Below are 24183 nucleotides of genomic sequence, written 5' to 3' on the forward strand. Positions count from 1 at the left end.
AAACATGCGCACTTCATAAATATTTAACATAACTAGGTATTCAACAAAGCATCTGACAAGTCTTGCCAGCTCTGCAGAAAAAAGCCTCAGCCAACGTCAGGCAGGATAAGCCTACACGTGACCATTTTACAAAGATCTAATGAGATCGACAGTTAAAACAACAGGCCGATGGTCTGTGGAAACTTACGTCACCAATTTGGACAGCTAAAATAGGTACGCCATGAGATAAAAATCAAGTCCAGCATATTTCCATAATGCATATCAGGCATAAAATGAGAAATAATTTTATGTTGGTCTCCCTTTGCTGCCAAAACAGCCTTGACCCGCCAAGCCATGGACTCGACTAGATCCCAGAAGGTGTGCTGTGGTGTCTAATCGGACCACACAGGCCAGCCTTTCACCATGTGCATCAATGAGCCTTGGCCACCCATGACCCTGTCGCCTGTTCACCACAGTTCCTTCCTTGGACTACTTTTGATAGATACTGACCACTGCAGACCAGGACACCCCACACAAGCTGCAATTTTGGAGATGCTCTAACTCATCTAGCCATAACAACTGACCCTTGACAAACTTGCTCACATCCTACATTCACCCATTGTTCCTGCTTTTAACATATCAAGTTTGAAAAAAAAAAATAGAAATACAAACATGTATATAAAACTATATATATATATATATATATATATATATATATATATATATATATATATATATATATATATATATATATATATATAATATAATAAAACCCAAATTTCACTATTTATTTGGTCCTTGAACAACATGACAAGTGTGTCCAATCCCCACAATACTACAAACCACATTACATCCCCTAATACAACTTATCCATTAGCTCATCCATCTTGAATCAGATGTTGCATCCTAATTCGCCTACTTATATTACACCCTAAAAGTATGTACTCTTTTTGTGAAAAACAAAACAAAAAAAACACATAATATCATGTCATACAATCTTTAACAGGTGCTCTGTTGCATCCTAACATGCATTCTGTGACCTTAAACTGGCCTGTCAGCCATCTGTTCACAGTTAAAATCCTTCACATTTAATTTAAAGATATGCAGCACATTGATCTGCAGTCACGGGACTTTCATGAGCGTACACTCCTGCATGCGTTCAAACGTCTATGGCCAAACAGATCTTTATAAAAGTCCACATTGTTTTTGCAGATGAAATACGGATACCATTAAATAATAATAATAATAATTAAATAATAATAATAATAATTAAATATATATATATATATATATATATATATATATATATATATATATATATATATATATATATATATATATATATATATATATATATATATATATATATATATATAATATCAGGTTTAACTTTGAATATTTATAACCCAATCCCCTTTATCTAAACCTCTCAACTTAACTATCGATTGCACATATCCACATGTTTTTTTTAGTTTAACACTTTTTGTGTTTCTGAATGGAATCCTCCTCCAAAGCACAATGGGTTGTGAGCAATAAAAGCCATTATAGAGCCAGATTTACTAAACAGGGCAAATTAGCGTGAGTGCAATTCCATAAAAGCACGATGGGAGTTGTAAGGATTGGGTTTACTGCTAAGACAAAAGCTGAGATCCAATGCCCAAAGACTGTGGGACATCGCCATGCCCAAACTCCTTTCCCCCTGATTCAAGTCACAGAATACAAATATACCACAGATGGTGTATCTATTGTTTTTCCCTTTCATATTTGGTTTTTAAATGTCTTAGCGCCATTGGCAAAATCTTCTCAACTTCACTGCAGTCACTGCTAGGAAGAGAAAGATTGAATAATATGAGAATTCTGTTCTTCTTTTTGAGATATCTCTTCAGATAGCTGACCCTGTTTGCAATGCAAATATTTACAACCCTTTTGTTCTGGTCTGGGTGTTTAAGGAAGGTGGGCAGAGCTGCCAATTGGGGAAAAATTCTGTAGCCAGAAACCCCCATGCAGTGCTGTGTCGCTATCTTAGAGGGACTTTTCACATGCTCTTTTCAAGTACTATTCTTTCGGATACGCTTACATTGGAACATAGGGACTGTTGTCTTTAATAGGAACGCTCTTCTACTTCGCTGTCATTGTTTTTTTTTAAACGTCACTGTAGCCACCTAGTGATAAGGCATACAGATCATATTACTTATATAGAATGACTAATATATATATATATATATATATATATATGTGTGTGTGTGTGTGTGTGTGTCATCCTGTTTGTTTTCCCTCAGCTTTTAAAGTATTATGATAATGCAACTCTACAGTAAATGCACATTTTATTGAAGGTTTGGGGTAAGGTTTAAGGCCTGTTTACATCAAGAACAATAACTATAAAGTTTAAGGTATAGTTCTAAAAACAATTCGAAATATTAAAGATTAGCAGAGTTCACAACACAGCTATGATGAAACGACAGAGAAACAGTATCAGAAAATCACTTTCAGAACACAGCAAGCTCGATATAAGAGCAGATGGATTGCTATAAAACGGGGGAAGAATTGCTTTAATCATTGTGTTTGTGTCCGCAACTGTTAAGTCCAAAAAAATGTCCAGCCATCATCACTTTGCATCAAAATGGCCTCACATGCAAGGATCTTGCTGCAAACAATAATGCACCAGAAATAACAATTCACTGGATCATCAAGAACTTTAAGAAGAGAGATTCAACTAAAGCAGTGCATGTTTCCCAACCACGGTCCTGAAGGCACACCAACACTGCATATTTTGCATGTGTCCCTAATCAAACATAGCCTGGCTCTGCCCTCCTACGTACTTCCGCTCAATTTTCATTTTCCTTCAGTACTAAGTCTGGGACTGCTGTGTAGTCTCAGGTTTTCTCCGAACAAAATTTTACCGGTCCAATCAGCGAACAGAGGGAGTGGCTGAGAACGATGACGTTGATGTCGAGTGCTAGTTTGAGATGTAGTTCAGTAATGGCGGCGGAGAAAGATGCAAACTAAAGCATTCATTGCATTGTGGCACCGCTGCCGAATATCCAGAAGTTAAACCCCCGAGCAATAACAGTCTTTGCTGGGGTTTGTTGGTGGCCATGATGTTGTGGCCTTCCAACAGGGTAAATTCGGGAAAAGTTTGATTTTCCAGATCGCTTCGTTAGTGATGAAGGAGTTGGCTGAAGCTATTCGGACGGTAACGTTAACTGTTTCTCGTGGGGTCGGAAGGGATTGCCATCATTTAAGTTACAGGGACTGGTCAGTTATTTTATTGCCGTCCGTCTCTCACCACCCGTGTAAAAATCCCCGGCCGAGTTACCGACTGCTTTTGACAAACGCAAGGTCGTGTTGATGAAACAGCTGTCCGAATCCACATCTCTGAGTTTTCAACATTATATCACTTCAAAATTCACTGTTTGTATTCATTTTTGACCACTGCAGAACACCATACCATTGCTTTGCTGTTATTAGGATGCATTTCTAGACTTGTATTTCCTTAAAATGCTGGCAAGTATTTAGAAGAGCAATATATTTCATCACTGCTCAAACTAATTAAAATAAAAGCACTTAAACATTTGAATTGGTCCGTTATTTATAGCAGCATTTATTATCATACCAAGCATATGACATTTTATTTACAGCATACAATCATGTTACGGACCGCATGAGCGTCGCATTCCCAATCACAGAACTCTCCTCTCCACCGTGACGTGAATAAATCACAATCAGAATGCACGAGTTTTAGGTTTTATCCTATAGTTTCATCACTGAGGTGGCATGCACATGTGCACTTTTATTTTGTCGGATTTCCAAGAGTGAAACAGGAAAAGGGCGCATGACATACATCACGACCAAACGTTAGCGATTGGTTATGGCAGATCCAGAGTGGCTCAGGGCAAATTCAATAGTTTTAAACCTCAACAGGGTGCCCGCCTTCGCAGAAATAAACCCTTGTCAATAAAGAGTGGCCAGACTCTACGTGTATGCACAAATGAAATGTACGAGAGTCTGGTAAAACCAGGCTAAATCAAACATGCCTGATTCAAATGATAATATTCTTAGGGGAGACTCGAAGAGCTGATGATGGCAGATAAAGGAGACATGCCAAATGTGCAGTGTTGGTGTGCCTCCAGGATCGTGGTTGGGAAACACTGAACTAAAGTGAAGGCTTCGGGACATCCCTGTCTAAGTCCCAGGAACATGGAGTCTACGGAATAGGTTCTCCACCAGTGTAGAGCTTGCTCAATATTGGCATTAGAGGCCTGTTGAATGAAGCTAGCTGAACAAACTCTGAGTTCAGAGTAGGTTTAGAGTTTACAAATCCAGATAAATCCAACCTGGTTTAGATCAAGTTCAACTGTTCAAAGCTCGGTATAAACTTTCTCTGTCAACTCAAGTTTAATCCAGAGTTAGCGATTAACTCTGAAACGCGTGCACCGGTGGCCTGTTGCACAAAGCTTGTTTCAGTTGTTTCCCAGGTAAGTTCGAGAGTAGTTTGAGCAAACTCTGTTTTTTTTTTTCGGGCTCAAGAAGGTGGATTGTTTTTTTTAATTAGTGTTCATCACCAGGGTAACTTACACTACACAGCTAACCTGCTCTGGAGCAGGTTTTATTCTGGTTTAGAGATCGCAAACTCATCTGGACCAATCAGCTGCAAGTAAAGATGATAATTATTTATTATATTGGTAACACTTTATTTTAAGGTTCATTTATTAACTATTAACAAGTTGCTTATTAGCATGCATATTACTAGGATATTGGCTGTTTATTGGTAATTATAAAGCACATATTAATGCCTTATTCTACATGACCTTATTCTACATCCCTTAATCCTACCAAATACCTAAACTTAAATGCTACAAAAACTACTTTACTAACTTTTAATAAGTAGCAAATTAGGAGTTTATTGAGGCAGAAGTCATAGTTAAAAGTGAAAATGTGTTCCCCATACTAAAGAGTTACCATTATATTTACATGATATGAATTATAATCACTTTGAATTCATATATGTTCACATGAATATTCTATTAATTAATAAGTAGCCAAATAATAATATAAATATAATACATGCATTCATAATTATTTTAAACGTGTATTCATTCGAGATCTTTGTGAAACTATAATTATTAGGCATATTTCTTTGATTCACATTATGCATTGATATAGTCAGATATTCTTCCAGCTGCCTACTCAAACTCTTGCCGCCGCCGCAGAGTTTATTCCTGCCTTGTAAACACATTTAATTTCAGAATAATTTTCAAAACGATCACTCAAACTTCAGAAGAGAAGTTAATCAAACCGACACTGTGATTGGCTGTTTGCCACACAAGGGGGTGTGGCTTTATTGCATCTTTACTTGCAGCTGATTGGTCCAGATGGGTTTGCGATCTCTAACCCAGAATAAAACCTGCTCCACAGCAGGTTAGCTATGTAGTGTAAGTTACCATGGTGATGAACACTGATAAAAAACAATCCACCTTCTTGAGCCCGAAAAAAAAAAAAAAAACTATCTTTGCTCAAACTAATCTTGAATTTACCTGGGTAACAACTGAAACCAGCTTTGTGCAACAGGCCACAGGTGGGTGAGTACACCTCTGCACACAGGCTTTTGGAAAACAGCCAGGTGTCGAGAATTGTCAGCAAGAAGCCACTTCTCTCCAAGAAAAACATCAAGGAAACAATCAAATGCTGAAGGAAGTACAAAGATTGGACACCATGGACTTATTGTCACATGCCTGTCCTGTCTTGTGTGCACATGTGGGTTTTGTCATGTCTTGCATGTGCTCCTGTCATTGTCTGATCCCTCCCCCTTGTTATCTGATTAGTGTTAATTTCTCCCACCTGTTCCCTCTTGATTTCTTCCCTTTATAAGCTTCTTGTGTTTGTCAGTCTGGGTTGGATCCTTGTGTAATGTCTGCGTCTCCCGTTCCCCCAGTGACTTCTGTTGGTATGTTTTGAGTTTTAGTTTATGTTCTATTATGTGTTTTGCCCCCTCGTGGGTGTTTGTTTTGTATTTATGTTTTATTTGTTATAAATAAATATATCCTTTTCTGCACTTGAGTCCTCGCACCATTTCCTTTGTGTGTACGTGACAGAAGGATCCAACCATACAATGAGGACTCAGCAGAGAAGTTCTCCCTCGGTGCCAGTCCCGGGGGTCCCGAGTCCGGGAATCCCGAGTCCAGACATGGCCTGGAGGGCTGTTATGGGAGGCTTTGTGGTGGCAGTCCTGCATGCTTGGGAGAAGCACAGGGTGTCATCCATAACTCCGGTGGTCCCAGTTCCGGTGGTCCCTGTGCCGGTGGATCGTGTTCCGGTGGATCGTGTTCCGGTGGTCCCAGTGCCGGTGGATCGTGTTCCGGTGGTCCCAGTGCCGGTGGATCGTGTTCCGGTGGTCCCAGTGCCGGTGGATCGTGTTCCGGTGGTCCCTGTGCCGGTGGATCGTGTTCCGGTGGTCCCTGTGCCGGTGGATCGTGTTCCGGTGGTCCCTGTGCCGGTGGATCGTGTTCCGGTGGTCCCTGTGCCGGTGGATCGTGCTCCGGTGGTCCCTGTGCCGGTGGATCGTGCTCCGGTGGTCCCTGTGCCGGGGGATCGTGTTCCGGTGGTTCCTGTGCCGGTGGATCGTTTTCCGGTGGTCCCTGTGCCGGTGGACTCCGTTCCAGTGGTCCCGAGTCCGGAAACGGCCTGGAGGGCTGTGATGGGATGCTTTGTGGTGGCAGTCCTGCATGCGTGGAAGGAGCACAGGGCTTTATCCGAAGCCCCGGAGGCAGTTCCGGTGGTCCCAGTTCCGGCGGATCGTGTTCCGGTGGTCCCTGTGCCGGTGGATCGTGTTCCGGTGGTCCCTGTGCTGGTGGATCGTGTTCCGGTGGTCCCAGTTCCGGCAGATCATGTTCCGGTGGTCCCAATGCCAGCAGGTCGTATTCCGGTGGTCCCAGTGCTGGTGGATACTGCTGGACTGGAGAAGTTTCCCCAATGCCCTGCCTGCGCCGCTGAGGCGTCCTGCTCTCCCTGCGCCGCTGAGGCGTCCTGCTCTCCCTGCGCCCCTGAGGCGTCCTGCTCTCCCTGCGCCGCTGAGGCGTCCTGCTCTCCCTGCGCCCCTGAGGCGTCCTGCTCTCCCTGCGCCCCTGAGGCGTCCTGCTCTCCGTGCGCCGCTGAGGCGTCCTGCTCTCCGTGCGCCGCTGAGGCGTCCTGCTCTCCGTGCGCCGCTGAGGCGTCCTGCTCTCCGTGCGCCGCTGAGGCGTCCTGCTCTCCGTGCGCCGCTGAGGCGTCCTGCTCTCCGTGCGCCGCTGAGGCGTCCTGCTCTCCGTGCGCCGCTCTCAGAATCCTGCTCTCCGTGCGCCGCTGAGGCGTCCTGCTCTCCGTGCGCCGCTGAGGCGTCCTGCTCTCCGTGCGCCGCTGAGGCGTCCTGCTCTCCGTGCGCCGCTGAGGCGTCCTGCTCTCCGTGCGCCGCTGAGGCGTCCTGCTCTCCGTGCGCCGCTGAGGCGTCCTGCTCTCCGTGCGCCGCTGAGGCGTCCTGCTCTCGCCGCACCTCCCTGGCGCTCCCTGCACTCGCCGCACCACCCAGGAGTTCTGCTCTGCCCGCGCCTCCCAGCCCTGCTCTACCCGCGCCGCCCCGGCTGCCTGAACTCTCCGGGCCGCCCCGGCCGCTTGAACTCGGTGGGCCTCCCGAACTCGGCGGGCCGCCCTGGCCATTCGAACTTTGTGGGCCACCATGGCCTCCTGAACTTTTTGTTTTCCTTGTCCCTCCCTTGTTTACCCCTCCCTTGTCTGTTCCTTCCTGGTCTGTCCCTCCCGTCCCGCCCTGGTCTGTCCCTCCCGTCCCGCCCTGGTCTGTCCCTCCCGTCCCGCCCTGGTCTGTCCCTCCCGTCCCGCCCTGGTCTGTCCCTCCCGTGCCCCCCTGGTCTGTCCCTCCCGTCCCGCCCTGGTCTGTCCCTCCCGTCCCGCCCTGGTCTGTCCCTCCCGTCCCGCCCTGGTCTGTCCCTCCCGTCCCGCCCTGGTCTGTCCCTCCCGTCCCGCCCTGGTCTGTCCCGCCCGTCCCTAGTGGAGCGTCTGGTAGCCGCTCCTTAAGGAGGGGGTAATGTCACATGCCTGTCCTGTCTTGTGTGCACATGTGGGTTTTGTCATGTCTTGCATGTGCTCCTGTCATTGTCTGATCCCTCCCCCTTGTTATCTGATTAGTGTTAATTTCTCCCACCTGTTCCCTCTTGATTTCTTCCCTTTATAAGCTCCTTGTGTTTGTCAGTCTGGGTTGGATCCTTGTGTAATGTCTGCGTCTCCCGTTCCCCCAGTGACTTCTGTTGGTATGTTTTGAGTTTTAGTTTATGTTCTATTATGTGTTTTGCCCCCTCGTGGGTGTTTGTTTTGTATTTATGTTTTATTTGTTATAAATAAATATATCCTTTTCTGCACTTGAGTCCTCGCACCATTTCCTTTGTGTGTACGTGACACTTATTTTCTGGGATGAAGCCATCTTCCACCTGTTTGGGACATCTGGAAAAATCAATTGTCTGGAGGTGAACAAAAAAGCGAACACTATACCATGAGTCCTGCGTCGTGCCAAAAGAGAAGCATCCTGAGACCATCCATGTGTGGGATTGCTATTCATCTTGGCTCCCCTCACAATCCTGCCCAAAAACACTGCCATGACTAAAGGATAATATAGAATACCAGAAAATTCTCCCAGTGGCCCAGGAGCAATTTGATGATGATGCACCATGTCACAAGGCAAGAGTGAAGTGACTCTGAGATCATTTCATTGAAATTTTAGATCTGTGGCCAGGCAACTCCCCAGATCCTAATCCCTTAAAAACCTGTGGTCAATCCTTAAAGAGTGAGTGGATAAGCAGAAGCTTACAGATCAACTCTGAGCACTTATAAGGTTAAGAATGGATCGCCATTAGTCAGGATTTAGAGCAGAAGCTGATCTTACACATGCCAGAGTGAATTGCAGAGGTTATAAAGCAGGGTCAACACTGTTAATATTGACTCTTCGCATATATTACATGATTTTGACGATATTTTGGATATTTTCTTCTGGCAATGGTTATAAATATAGAAGATCTAGAATATGATATAAAGATACAGATAAGAATCATGTATTTGTTTGTCTGGTGATTAAAGGATAATACAAGATTCTTTGCCATGCAAATGGTTGTCAAAAGCAAAACACATTTTGGAATCAGCACCACAAAATTAGTACAAAACAGCATTGGATTTTTTACGAAAGAACATTGCAAAAGAAGAACATTGTGTTTCTACCAGCATTTAGAGAGAGTTTTGGTGTGTATGATCATGATGTACTGTACCAGAAAAGCCAGGTCACAGAAATGTGATTCTATAAATGTAATTGTATTTTTTTTTTTGGAGCTCACAAACAAAGAAAACCCAAAGCTGCAGACTTCTTAGATGAAGATATAGCATCGCCAGGGGCTGGATCAGGTCAGGAAACAGCTATAGGTTCCACAAGACCCGGGACTAAGCCTGTTTATTGCTTGCTTAGATGGAAACAAAAACTGAACCCTGAAGGCTCTACAACACCCAAAGCTTAAGTGCAAAAATTGCTATCGAAACAGAATTTGGTACCATGGGATAAGCTAAACTGTTGTGTTACTCTGGGATCGGAGCAGGATCAGTGATCCTGTAGTTCCACAGATGCAGAAGTGTCCTCGGATGCATGATGGGAGAGGAGATTCGGCTGTCGAAAAGGCTGCAGCTGAATTGATGAGCAGAGCCGGGGAAGAGCACCTGCTGTTGCTGTCCGTGGAGCTGAATGAACGACAGTAGGATTTAATGGGCGCCTCTCATTTCTCTCCGCTCTCGTGGTTCACACAGCCACAAGCAAAGCATCAGCTGTGTTACCTGAAATCAACATTCTGTGGAGGACATTCAAAATAATTATTCCCGATAATTCTGATAATTCATTTAAAATTATAATACAATTGATTTAATAATTTTGTGCTACTTTTTAAATGTCTTATATGCAGATTTGAGAAAATCATACAAAAATGTGTTAGATTTTAAAACTATAATGATCAACAAAATAGGTTTTACTGTATAGTTTAAAATTATTAAAAATGTAAATGAATATATTAAAAATATAAAACATACAGAAAATGTGTAAGTTGTCAAATTACAGTATTACTGTATGAATTTATAAAATTATTGTATACTATGTAGGGATGTGAATGGTTAATTGCTTAATTGTCGACCAGAATTTACTCAAATAAATTGAATTAATTGTCGGTTAATTGAGGATTGCGAACTTGTCAAGATTCTCGTGGGCGGCGAGAGACCCGACAAACTTGAGGCGGTCAAAACGGAGTGGAGTGTGGGAGCATTTTAAATTAATTAATGATGATAAATGGGCCCATTGTAGACTTTGCCGTACTACGATTAAGTACAACAGCCCTATGAGTTCGCTAAAATACCACCGTCTTAACTTGCATGCAGCCGTGTTGCAGTGAGGAAGTCTGTCGCCTTCACAACTTACAATCGCTGCAGTGGTGGGAATGTGAGTATGTGACCACAGGAAAGCGGCAGGCATTACTCAGAGGATTTGTGGCATGATCAAAAAAGGGATTTCAGGAGTTAATACACTTCATGGAGCCAGGATATAATATCCCTTTTCGAGTGACCATAACTACCCACTTGGAAACACGTTACAAAAACAAGAAGGCTGAGCTAAAAACACAGTCAGCCACGGCTAATGTGGCTCTGACGACAGATGATTTAAGTTGTGTTCAGATCTATATTTGAAGTTTCCTGGTCTAGTAATCTTACTGTTACCTTTTTCAGACCAAGGGGGATTATAAGATGCTGCTAATGTTCAAGTTTTTCATTCAAGTAATTTACCATATAGATTATTATATGTAGGCTTAATATAGTGCAGACTAAGCTTATATCGATTTTTATTTAAAATTAATGTTATATTGCTTAATGTTTCACATGCAACAGGTGAGCCACTGCACAATTATTTTTGTGTATTTTAATTTTCTGTGCATAATTTATTCACGTATCAGTTAATCGTTAATCGATCGCTAAGGTCAATCAACTATCAATTAATGAATTAACTGATAATTTGCATTCCGTATACAATGCATGCAAACCTATTTTTATAATGAATATAATGAATGAGAGATTTTCAATAATGAGAGATTTCCTTTTCAAAAAAGTCTCTTAAAACTCGCCAAGGCCGCCTTTAATTAACCTTAAAAAATACAGTAAAAACATTACTATGTTGTGAAATATTTTTGCAATTTAAAATAGCCATCTATATTTTAATAGATTTTAAATTGTAATTTATTAAAATTCATTTTCACCATTATTACTCCAGTCTTGAGTGTCACATAATCCTTCAGAAATCATTGTAATATGCCGATTTGGTGCTCAATAAACATTTCTTACTATCAATGCTGAAAAGTTACATTTTTAGAAACTTTTTACAGAATTATTTGATGAATAGACTGTGAAAAAAATGTGCATTCATTAGTTATTATAATCATTTTGAGAGAGAGAGAGAGAAAGAGAGAGAGAGAGAGAGAGAGAGAGAGAGAGAGAGAGAGAGAGAGAGAGAGAGTGTGTGTATGTGTTTTGTATTAAACAAAATAAATCAAGTTAAATGTTAAATGTAAAGTCCATTCAGCCATTATTTTTGTTGTCACATCGTCTCATTAATTTGAGCTTCAGTGTTTTGATATCAGAACAACTTTAATGTACGATGTGAGACTCTGTAAAATAAGATACTTTGTTATGGGAATATTATGTACAGTATGTAAATGCCAGCATTCTCATGTCTCTTTAATTGGAGTCCTTGAGAAGACAAAGGAAAGGAAGATAAAAAAATAAAAAAATAAAATAAAACCTCTAGTGTGAACAGTCGGTTGTGTAACAGCAGAGCCGATGATGCGCAGGCCTATAAATACAGACTGGCAGCAGCAGTGCATCGTGGGCCAGTGTTTCCCCTCAGCCCACTCGGCTTTGTTTATTCCAAACCGCTTGGCTTGTTATGCCTCTGCACTGCTTTGACATTGGCAGGAAAATCAGGAAACAATGCACAGCACTGACTCCCTCATGGACTCTGACCGATGCCTCCCTCACTGTTTGTGTGGCTCCCTCATATGGAACAACAAGCGATCAATTTGCAATACATCGGCCGTTTCATTGGCACAGTTACAACGCTTTCCAGTATCGTAAACCACTGAATAACAAATGATTTCTCCCTACAAGATGATGCAATGATTAATGTAGCTGCACTGTCCTGTAAATAATTTCACCTGCTAGCCTAGAGCTAGTGCAACCTGCAGCACCTCCGCTGTCATTCGAGCTTAATACAAATTCAGCACAGCTCAGTTGTCAACCAATCCAATTCACTCCAGCTAACTAGTTATGGTATCGCCTGGAGTAGTTGAAGGAGAAGATTCAAATGATAAACACATATAATGTGAAGATAAGGCAAAAGAGACAGGCGGAGTTGGGGCTTATCTAAATTGTTAGATAATGCATTCGAATGAGTTGCATGTATCTAGCCTTTCCGGCAAATTCTGCCATGCATTTTCTAAGCTTCTAATGAAACAATATATCACCTTCTCTACCCACGTTCCTCAGCCTCAGTGCAGGCTTGCTAACACTTCAGCTTTCATCTTCTAGACGTGGGAGATATTATTCATAAAGTGTAAAAATCAACTCTTCAGCTATTTACTTCAAGCCCACCAAGCGGAGAGAAAAAAAAACAAAGCCTCGGGGAGACCGTCACTAAGACCAGTCGTATCACAACCATGTCTGAAAATATAGCTGCTTACTAACAAATAAGAGATGTGGAGTTCATCCCAAAACAAATTGTCTTACCCTTGTGGTGTTTCAAACTCGTATTAGTTCTGTTGAACACCAAAGGAGATTCTGGATCTAGAAGAATGTTGAAGCTGCTGTTCTCTATGAAAGTGAATGGCAGCCTATGTCCATTATGGAAGAAATAAGGATTTGAGTAATTAAAATTCCAATTCCTTAAGATTCCAGTTCCTGTGAGGAAAATATATTTGGAAAACAATGCAAATGTAATTTTGCATCGGAAAGGAATTATTTCTACAGTGATTTGTACTCGGACTCGAGACCATATTTTAATGGTCTCGGTCTCGTCATGGACTCGTGTCCATTTGGACTCGGAATTGACTCCTACTCGAACATGTTAGGACTCGAGTTCCGTTCAAAATATTAATGATTATTACTCTATGTTAATATTTCTATGTAATAATTGATGTTTGACATTTCCAATGATGTGTGGTTTTCTTAAGCGCAACTGCATGTGACTCAAGGGCGTAGTTTATGGGGGGGATGTAACCAAATTCCATTCAAATCCCTGTTGCAAACCAGTAGATCAAAATAAAAATATGTAGAATTCATTTGTTTGGAAACAATTTTGTTCCTGATCAAATATGAGTTTGTCATAATAAAAGGACACAAAATACTCCCCCTCCATTGAACCGATTGGTAATGCCCAACCAATGAGTCGCACTTTCACCAAAACAAAGCCAATGGTGTTTGAATGGGAGAGCGAACGTTAGCGCCAAAAATGAAGAGAAGCGTTTTACAGTGGACTATATTTAACTGCTGGTCAGGGAGGGATGCAAAAAATAAATAAAGCATGTATTGAGAATGAGGTATGGGAATATTGTGTAATAGCTAAGTACACATATATTTAGCTAGCTAATCCATTGCAATGTATTTAGCTATAGCTATCAGTATAACAAGTTACCAAAGCAGCCTGTTTTGCTAGTTAATTTTTCAATAGTGTCTGTAATTGTCCATAACAAAAGTATTTACATCTTTTTTTTTTCTTCCTAAATTAATCTGACTTTTGAACGAATTGGATGAATGAACGATTTAAGTAGCTCACTCATTTAAACAGTGAAGCGCTGCCGCCTACTGGCGGTTTCAAAACTTAATTTCTTTCTTTTTATAATCTCTACTATGTTCGAATTTTATGAATGATTATACACAAATGTTATAATCAAAACGTTATGAGGTGTATAATCTCTTAACATGTTTTTATAACAGATTCGAGGTAAATATACCAGCAGGGTAGAAAAGTCAGCAGAGGGAGAGGAGGAGCAGGTGATCAGATAAATATAAAAAACTCTTCATACAAATCAGCTTAGGAATTGGAGATCACTGGTCATGCTGTTTTTGATATATGGACAACTGGACTGCATTTCCAAAAGGAAGGGTTGTAGCTAGGAAATTCTGGGCCAATGATGTGGGCTCACCACGCCCTAAACTCATCATATACGTACCATGCACGCAATAAGGATTTCTTACAAAACAACTTAACAGACAAATAATTGTTTTTACTTATTTTATATACAGTTGTATAAATTAGGCCTGTCGAAATGCAAATTAATTTTAACGGTACTATTTTTATTAACGCAGCGCACATTTTCTGTTTGATCCATGGCCTGTAGCTGGAGAAAAGCCATAGATGTAGCCTAAAGGATGCAGCAGCAAATACAAATAAGGGAAGGAAGGGGTTAACATTACTATTCTGAAGTGAAGTTATAGCCTGTTGTGCTACCATATTTTCAACTTTTATTAGACTCCAGGTAGAAAGAAAAGTGCATTTTTACACCGAGCACATTCTCTCTAGTCCATTCAGAGCACGATGCATGAATAAACTGCAAGCTCACATCTGTGGTATATCATTAACACCATCAACACTTACAGTACATGAGAATTATTGACTAAAAACACATTACTATCGGCTAAAACAAATACGCAGGTTACTTTTCTGAACAAGAGCGCTCCCGAGTTCATGTTTCTCACACTGTTTGTGGGAATCACAGCACAGTTCGGCGCGCACACACACACACACACACACACACACACACACACACACACACACACACACACACACACACACAAAATACCCAGTTCATTAGGTAACGAGCTTCTTTTAAAGGGGCCACACTATATTTCTACTCGTGGAATATGGTCCTCCTCCAGAGTGTGGTACTGGTGCGCTCCCAGCTCTGCATGATGGCCTTCACATTACCAATTTTTCATACGAACTGTGCCCTGTTCTGAATTAAACCGCCAGTGTAAATACCAGAGTAAAAACCCATGTTACCAGGTTAACTATATTGCATTATTGCTAAATTGTTTTTATTGAACTATCAGGCACACAAATGTATATGCTAAAATTATTTATAAGAGTACAGAAATGTATAGTATAGTTACAGGATTTAGTGGGCGCCCTAGAGGCCCTATATTTTGGCACCACCTTTCACCCCATTTGTGACAGTCCTGCCGAAAGGTATTGTAAAGGCAAGTAGATTGTTGAAACCATTAGCATCAATGGTCTCTACGAGCCCATTCATCACCGTGGAATTAAAATTTGATGCTCTGATTGTGGTTAAGATACACCATAGTGCAGCAAACACATGAAGTAATTTTTACACCAAGCAGCTTTAAATGGCATTCACAGAACAAACTTGAGTCTGCGTCAGAATATTTTCGCCCTCATGAAACTCCTGATCGCAGAGATTTCTACTAAAACGACTTCTCGATGGAAGAATGCAAACTTGAGGATGTTAACAGAAATGAACGGTGTGCAATTTTATTTTATTTGCTCTTTTTTTTATAGAAAATAAATGATCCTGCCTCTCTTTCCCAACAGCTAATCTTCTCTTGCGTTGCAGGTTTGGAACACTGAGTTCACGATGACAGGATTTTCATTTTTATGCGAACTATTCCTTTAAGCACTGCAAGTTTGGATTTAATAATAGTCTACTGACATTTCAAGGATGCAAGGCAGAGCTGATGTATTTAAGTAGCAAATCATCTGGAAGCTCATGGGGAAACGGGTTGATTTGAATGCTGTACAACTGTATCGACTGGTGAAATGACTATAATGCAAGCACACAGGTAAAGGTGGCCCAGGAGATGTTTACGCTGGCTGAATGTTCCTTTCATTAACAGCACAGCAATGTTTATTTATACTTTTGCCATTTCTGCTATGCCCAACGGGCTGCTGGAGTGTCCTGTGATGATGAGCTAGTGTAATCACTGAGCCCAGCTTGTGATTTATAGCTTACAGCGCAGAACCTAAAAACAGAAGCTCTTTAAAGCACTTGATTTCTACTGGTGTACAAGCCCTAAAAGCACTGCAGTAAGCGAAGGTCTGGTATTACTAGGGGCTACAGCAGAATTCGGTATTTATGCACGACCACTGAACAGTAACTGGAAAAGACTTTTGGAAACTCACAGGTAGGCCATTTATCACATTCACGAGGGATTGTATGCCCCTGCTCCCACAGGGTGTAAATGCTGGTCTTTAAATGGTTTAAATATCATAATCTTGAGATTGTGTTTTACATTTTTTTTGTATGCAACCAAGAAATGAAGCTCCTTTAAGAAGTACTAAAAAGACCACCATCTTTTGATCTTTTACATGAGCAAATGTAAAAGTTTAGTTTATTGATCTTTTTTTTTTAGCTTTTCCGAGTGTCATTTTTGTGTGTAGAATTTTGGAATATGCAACATTCGATCACAAAAAATAAAATAAAATACTGTGGATGCATCAGAGTACAGTAGTGGTATGGTAATTTTGTGCAGTAACAATATGGCAATGTACACATATGTGTGTAAATTATATATATATATATATATATATATATATATATATATATATATATATATATATATATATATATATATATATATATATATATATATATATATAATAACATAACACTGAATGATTAAATGACATGCTATAAAACATCTTGGGTTACTTGAATGTAACCCTGTTCCCTGAAAAAGCAATAACCAAATGCTGCACTGACAGTTATGGGAAAACCTCTTTGTTTGACAGTATGTGTGGAAAACACACCAACAATTTGGCTTTAAGTAATCTCTGATGTCATTAGAACGTCATGAAAAGCTATAAATAGATGTGAAAGAGGTGCACTTGCAAGTATCACGTTGTCTACAGAGACATCCTGAACACCCCCCACCCCCCCATGCAGCAATGCAGCGCAGCATCTCGTTCACGCTCTTTCAGAGAACACGGTTACAGGCAAGTAACTCGAGACATTCCCCATCAAAAGCACTCAATGCTTTGCTGACAGCGCTATCTGGGAACGAGAATACCAATACACTGAAAGTGTCTGGACCCCTCAGTGTTGTATCACAAACATGGGAAAGGTCTCAGGCATTACTTTGGGATGTCGACTTAAGGGCATGTGAGCCCGGAGTAACATGAACATCCAAATGATATCTGATAAACATGCGCATAGAGGACCAGCCTGCTGCATTACATATTTGTTATCTTCATTCTTCTCATTCGCAGGAGGAGCGCTCGGAGGTGGCATTCTCAAATTCCATCTCCAGACGGCTATTTCACCATTTAATTCCACTGAATTAAATGTAGCTGAAAAACAGCATCCAACTTCTCAAATCAGATAGGCCTAAGTACTTTTCTCAATATATCAAACGGACTGGATCAAAGGCTGAATAGCATAGTTATTTTCATATCAATACAAGCATCTAACTTTTTTAATCAGATGAGTATTTAAATCACTTCTGATTTAAATGCATTCAAATAATAACCAGACAAGTTAAAGTGGTTATGCTGGATATAGGCCCTAGTTATTTTTATATTAGAAGAGTTTCAACAAAGAATCATAAAATCATAGCTTACAAACACACACAATTCGTTTGCACGCGACCATAGGAACAAGAGAGAAAGGGGATCTCCCACGTGCTCAGTTCCTCCGCATTATACTGGATAATGGACCCGTGATCTGCGCATTGCCTCGGCAAAAGCGAGATCCGAGCCGCTAGATTCTTAACTGACAATTTACGTCCAAGTCCTACTCTGAAGAAGCGACGTATTCAGCCGTATTCGGCAGCGGAAGTGAGGAGGACGTCGCGGTCCGGAGAGAGAACGAGAGAAATGCGCGAAGCAGTTTGCAATGGAGCACAAATAGTACAAATCGCAGTGCTCGCACTCTCTCTTCTCTTTTCACACTGAGAAATGTCTGCACACTGACAGCTGGAACTCTAACTCCTAACAAAGTGGACAGATAGAGAATGAAGCGCAAGCACCAAATGCCCTCAAGACAAAGGGAACCTGAAAGCGCACCTGTTGCACGTCTATTTATAGCCTCTCGTGAGCGCGCATTGAAACTACGTCATCGGTAGAGGTTATTTAAAACCAAATTCTAGGCTTCTTTGCCACAGATACTTCCCAACTGGTCAGGGAACAGAGTAAATAAATGTTTCAGTACCATATGACTTTGTGGTACTTTGTCTCTGTGTGAAATGTACATAAAAATTGTCCCTTATATGAGGAGAAGAGCCCATACACGTTCATGGCTGTCTTATAACACAACACTTAGCATATTAAATAATTGTGTTTTAATAATATTTTAATATGATATAAAAGTACTGCATCTGTGTGTTGACTAAAAGACTAAAGCATATGTAAAGTACTTCATTATAATTTTAACTGTAGTCTTATTAAAAATTACATAGGCTAGCCTATATATTTTAAATGTACATTTTTTTTTTTTTTTTATAAATGGCAGTTAATTATTTTGTTTACCAATAAAAGCATTGCAGTACCTTTGTCAGTACACTTTAATCATATTCCACACAAGAATTGTAAAGATGTACTTAAATCATACCTTTTTATGTTCAGCTATATAAACTGTAATTTCAAATAACATGCAAACTTCATTCGTCATTTAAAGTAGGCTATAACTTCCATAATAAATACTCTTTTAAAAAATGGTGTGTTAACATGTACTTTAATCACAAGGGCTTCCGTCATTATGTGTCTAAGAGCTATACGAATCATTGTATTCACACTAAACGAACCAATTCAAAAAGAGCAAATTCAGAAAGTGATTAATTTCATGAGGCAATGAGGCCAGTTTCTAAACAGCCCAATACACACAACTCGTTTGGTAAAACATTGTCATGGAAATATAGCATAACGTGATTATGATCATGCGCACAACACATCATTTTATTTTTATTTTTTATCTTTATGCCTTTGAAATGATTCACAGTGTATGTTTTACTCACTGTATTGTGATGTGTACTCACACGAGGCTCATTTGTACCCTTGGATTAAAACGAGAAGCTTAATCACACAAATCAGCAGAACTGGTGTTCTCTGGAATAGTCTTTGTAGAATAAGAGGATTTGGGTTGCAGTTCAGCTCTGGATGATAGAGATTGTTTATGGTGACAGAGACACATTCGTAATCCCATTAAAGCGAACTACAGGGCAGATCTCAGCTCCGTTTGTCACATTCATCGCGGCCATTTGCGCACTGAACTTAGCCGTATCGCTTAGCATGTAGTGACAAGTGAACAGGTTGCTGGTAGACTTGTTTGCGTGTATTTGTGTGTACTTGTAGGTATTAAGCCGACTTCTCTTTGAGTAACACACATATGGGTTTCCTTGTGGAAGTGCAAAGTGTTTTTCTTAGCAAGGGCCATAAATAAGAGCTCTGGTGAATTACTGTGTAAAAGGGAAAATGTTCAGATGGAAGATGGTATGTGGAGAAATTTGTAGAAAAACATGATTTAAACAGTATACCCAAAAGGCCAGAACTGTCATTTTCCAGAACTATATTATAGTAATATATTCTCCATCCATCCATACATCCATCCTTGAATTGGCCATGCTTCAAAAAAGATATTAAAGTGTCATAAAAGTGGTCCATATGACTTGTGCATATTTCAAGTCATCTGAAGTGATATGATAAGTCTGTATTCAAAAAATATAATTAATTTGCAAAAACAGAGAACTCTTTTGTGCATTCCAAGTAATATCGATCAAACTGCAATTGGATCGTTTTGATTAAGTATAGCCTAAAAAATACTACCTTACTAAATTAAACCCGTAGGACATCCTATGTGTATATAACATATTCTTTTAGTCAAATATAATCAGAGTTATATTAAAACCAATGTCCTGGCTCTTCCAATCTTTATAATGGCAGTTTCTATTTTGAAGTCCATAAAAGTGCATATATCAACATACAAGTAATCCACACTGATCCAGAGGGTTAATGAAGGCCTTCTGAAGTGTGTTTGTATAAGAAAAATATCTAATAAAAATACAGATACTAAGAGTTACACGCAATCGAGTGCCGAAGTCATGACGTCACTTTGTAGGCCGACCCGGAAGTTAGCGGCGCATGGGTTCCCTCGATCAAAAGCCAATGCATTTTCGCCATAGACTTTTGGACAATCACAAAAAATGAGATCTGTGTTCAACAAAGTGTTATGACCCTTACACGTTTTGGCTATCAAGATAATCTTTACAAGTGAATCCAAAATGTATACCGTTTGAAGCCTAAATAAAGCCGTCAGATATAAAATGCTAACGGTAAGCTATAAACGGACTACAGCACACAGTCGCAGATCTACGTCATCATCAAGCTTCCTCAAACTTTATTTAAAAAACACGTTCGCTCATTATGATCTGCGCTGTGGATGAACACTTATCCACTTTTTCATGAGAAATATTGCCCATTCGTTTTTTCCAAAAATGTTAGAAACTAATTGGGTTTATGTGTGCCTCTCTGAGATTTGTTTTCTCGTTTGTTAATGTTTTATTTATTATTTTATTATTTCATATAAAGCTTAATATTATTGTCTTTGTGATTAAGATTAGGCTATTATGCCTGATCATCGTGCCCCAAATATACGTTAAAGAATCTTTTAAAGAATCTTTCACTGTATTATGTTTGATTGTATGTTTGCATACCATTTGCTAATTCGCCAGAAAAAAAGTGCTTTTACCACCTCAGAAGCACTCACGACGTAAGCTAGCCATATCAATTTACAATCGTATGTCCTTTTTCTTAGACGATTGATCATATATCGAGGAGAGAACCACTATAAATCTGGACATGTAGAACAGCACAGCTTTCATTCGACGACTTGTGGTTCCATCTCAGGACAAAACAAAACAGTCTCTCCACAGAAATAAAGAACTGGTAATCCGTTACCTTAATATCACAGATTTCTGTGTATAACAATATTTGGAAACACCATTATTTGAAAGGACTAAATATATAACTATGTATATTAACTGAAAGGTAAACTTCTTAGAACGTGAGGCTGAAACGCGGGCTAGTTTTGTATTTGTATTAAACATTTACTTACAGAATTCAAAAGTGAATGAATCGCGGGCTGGTGAGATTTCCAGTTTGTCACGATGACGTCTAAAGTCCCGGCCAAAGGATGTAGTCCCTTTTAGCAACTTGTTAGCAACCGCCGCTTTTAAGACACAATAAAGTTTAAAAAAATCACAAGCAGGTTATAACTAGTGTGTTTTATGTCATAGATCAAAACGTGAAAATATTTAGAGGCTTTGTTAACCACAGACCTTATTTCAGGCAATTTAGCAAAAACCCATTAAAGAAACCCATAGACTTTTGAGCGAGGGAACCGGAAGTGCTAAAATGCTAACTCACTTCCGCGTTTTGGCCTGCAAAGTGACGTCATGACTTCGGCACTCTATAAAGGGAGCTTTTTGCTCACCAATGTAACATGCTGCTTTAGCAAGGTCCCTTATGAAAGTTTCAGCTTTTATTTTCCTTTTAAGCTCCGAAGAAGATATAATGTTCATCAAGTTTGTCAAAATGATCTATTCTTGATCATTTTTAGTCAGCTTTGATGAAATGTTGTCACCTGACTGGAATACTGTGCACTGATTCACTAAAATGGACTTCAGGTTGTGTTCACAACAAGATTATATTGGCTATTTTGTTACATGCAATTAGTTGTTTTTTATTATTATTAAACAACTTTAATTGTTATTAGCAGATCCTCAGACCAAGCACATGCTCTACACTTCACCACAATGGTAACGTCCAAAAACACTAACATAACACAAACTTTTAAATAACAACAAAACAAAACATTAAACATTAAAAAGTCTCTCCATTTTCTCATCTCGCTAGAAATGCATAAAATAACACTTTATTTAAACATTTACTCTCCAAATTCAGCCCATTTGCAAAGGATGATGGGAAGTGAAAGTGCTGTTTGTTCGGCTTACTTGATTGAATCATGTTATTTCAAAATAAAACATTAAGTTATGTCAAAGAGTAACGGTTTTAAGTCAGTTTAACATGAATCAATTAAATTTGAACCAGAAACCTGATATAATGGTGTTAAATCAATATGGATTGCTTAAATAAAGTGAACAGCATCATAAGTTCATTTAAAATCGTGAACTTGTGAAACTTTACAATACTGGCTTATCTGGCAAAATGTGTTTAGGGTTCAGCTGTGGAAAATAACACAGCAGTCAGTTTATTATTATATGTTTTTTTTAAAAACATGTCATTTATCATTTTTTTCAAATGAACTCCTCAAAGTCATGAGATTATTTAGTGAAATATTGTCTTCTCTAGCTCTCCTTAGTATGGAAGCCTGTGTCTGCCACTAAATAAAAATAAATAAATGAAAGAGTAATTGCGACTTTTTTCTCACAATTGCAAGTTGCATAAAGTCACAATTCTGAGACATAAACTCGCAATTGCATGATATAAAGTCACAATTTTGACTTTCTCAGTTTTTTTTAAATCAGAATTCTGACTTTATATCACGCAATTGTAAGTTTATATCTCAGAATTCTGACTTAATTCTCAGTTGTGAGAAAAATAAGTCTGAATTCTGAGATAAAAGTTGCAATTACTCTTTATTTTTTATTTTATTTTTTTATTATGATTTAGTGGCGGAAACAGGCTTCCATACCTTAGTGCATTTATGGGACATTTAGAGATGGAAATATACATAGTTCAGTCATGAAACTCTAATAGAGCTCCGATTTGTTCTATATATTATATTATATCAGTATATTATTTTCATATCAGGCAATCGCTCTTCTGCAAGATTATGAACCTTCTGTTTACCCTTCCTCCTCCCCAACGCCACCTGTAGAAATCTGCAGTGTGGTTTAATATATTCGGCAGCATGTCCTGTGTGCTCGTGGGGGTTATCTAAGATGGACAACTTATTGCATTTGCTCCGCAGAAGCATAAGAGATCTCGTCTGTCAAAATCAAGCATATATGTTATGCTCCATGCCAATAAATGCTGTTTAAATAATTCACTCCGAGAGTTGTCATGGTTGAAATATGGTTCAGAATCCAAATACTTATTTAACTAGTTCAGCTGATCTGCATCAGAAGCTTATTTATTGTGTCCGTTTCTCACACAAAGCTTTATGGCTTCATGGGAATTGGTATATGGTGCACAAAGTGTATGGACAGTTTTTTTATTTTATTTATTCTATTTAGATGATTAAAAGATTCACACCTGGTTTCACAGACCTGGGCATGCACTATTAAGTCTTAAGTCCCAGACTACAATGCATGTTTAAGCCGTTTTAACTGAAAGCATCTTATTCTGACATATCTATATGTCAGTGCCTTTTTTTTTTTTTTATCAAGATGTGACCTTTTCAATGTTTTGAGGTCATCTATTGTTTTTAGGTAATATATCCATAATTCCCAAAGACAACATGGACATGAAACACCAGAGATTGCCACTCCCTAAAAATCCATTTCCTATTATCTCATCCACAGCAGTTGTGGCATGACGATCACTTCAAATCCCATTTTGGTCCGACAGCTTCAGCCAGCTCAATCTACTGTTTCACCCAGGCATGGTGAGAATAGAGCACTTCAGTAATCACAACTTCCAAAAAAAAAAAAAAAAAAAGTTTTCCCCTTCAGAATGTTGGAACAGTATGTTATAATAACATATACAAAAATATACAATATACAAAAGTTAACATAACAATTCAACTCAAGATTATTTGTGCATTAGATATGAATTAGTGCTAACATATTGTAAAGTTTTAACAGTAGTAGTTTCTAAATAGAGTAGATTCTAAATGTGTGTAATGGAAATTGGTCAAGAACCATAAGATATTGAAAGAATTTATTTTATTTATTTATTTATTTATTTATTTATTTATTTATTTATTTATTTATTTATTATGTATGTATGTATTTATTTATTTATTCATTTATTTATTTATTTATTTATTTATTTATTTATGTTTTATTTTGACATTACTTTGGTTAATTAGGCACATTCCCCATTGATAATTCTCATTGCATTAATGAAAAAAAAAAAATGTGTTAAAGGGGAATAACTAATTAAGAATATCCTGTAAGTTT

This window comes from Pseudorasbora parva, chromosome 8 (genome assembly GCF_024679245.1).
Source record: "Pseudorasbora parva isolate DD20220531a chromosome 8, ASM2467924v1, whole genome shotgun sequence".
NCBI lineage: Eukaryota > Metazoa > Chordata > Actinopteri > Cypriniformes > Gobionidae > Pseudorasbora > Pseudorasbora parva.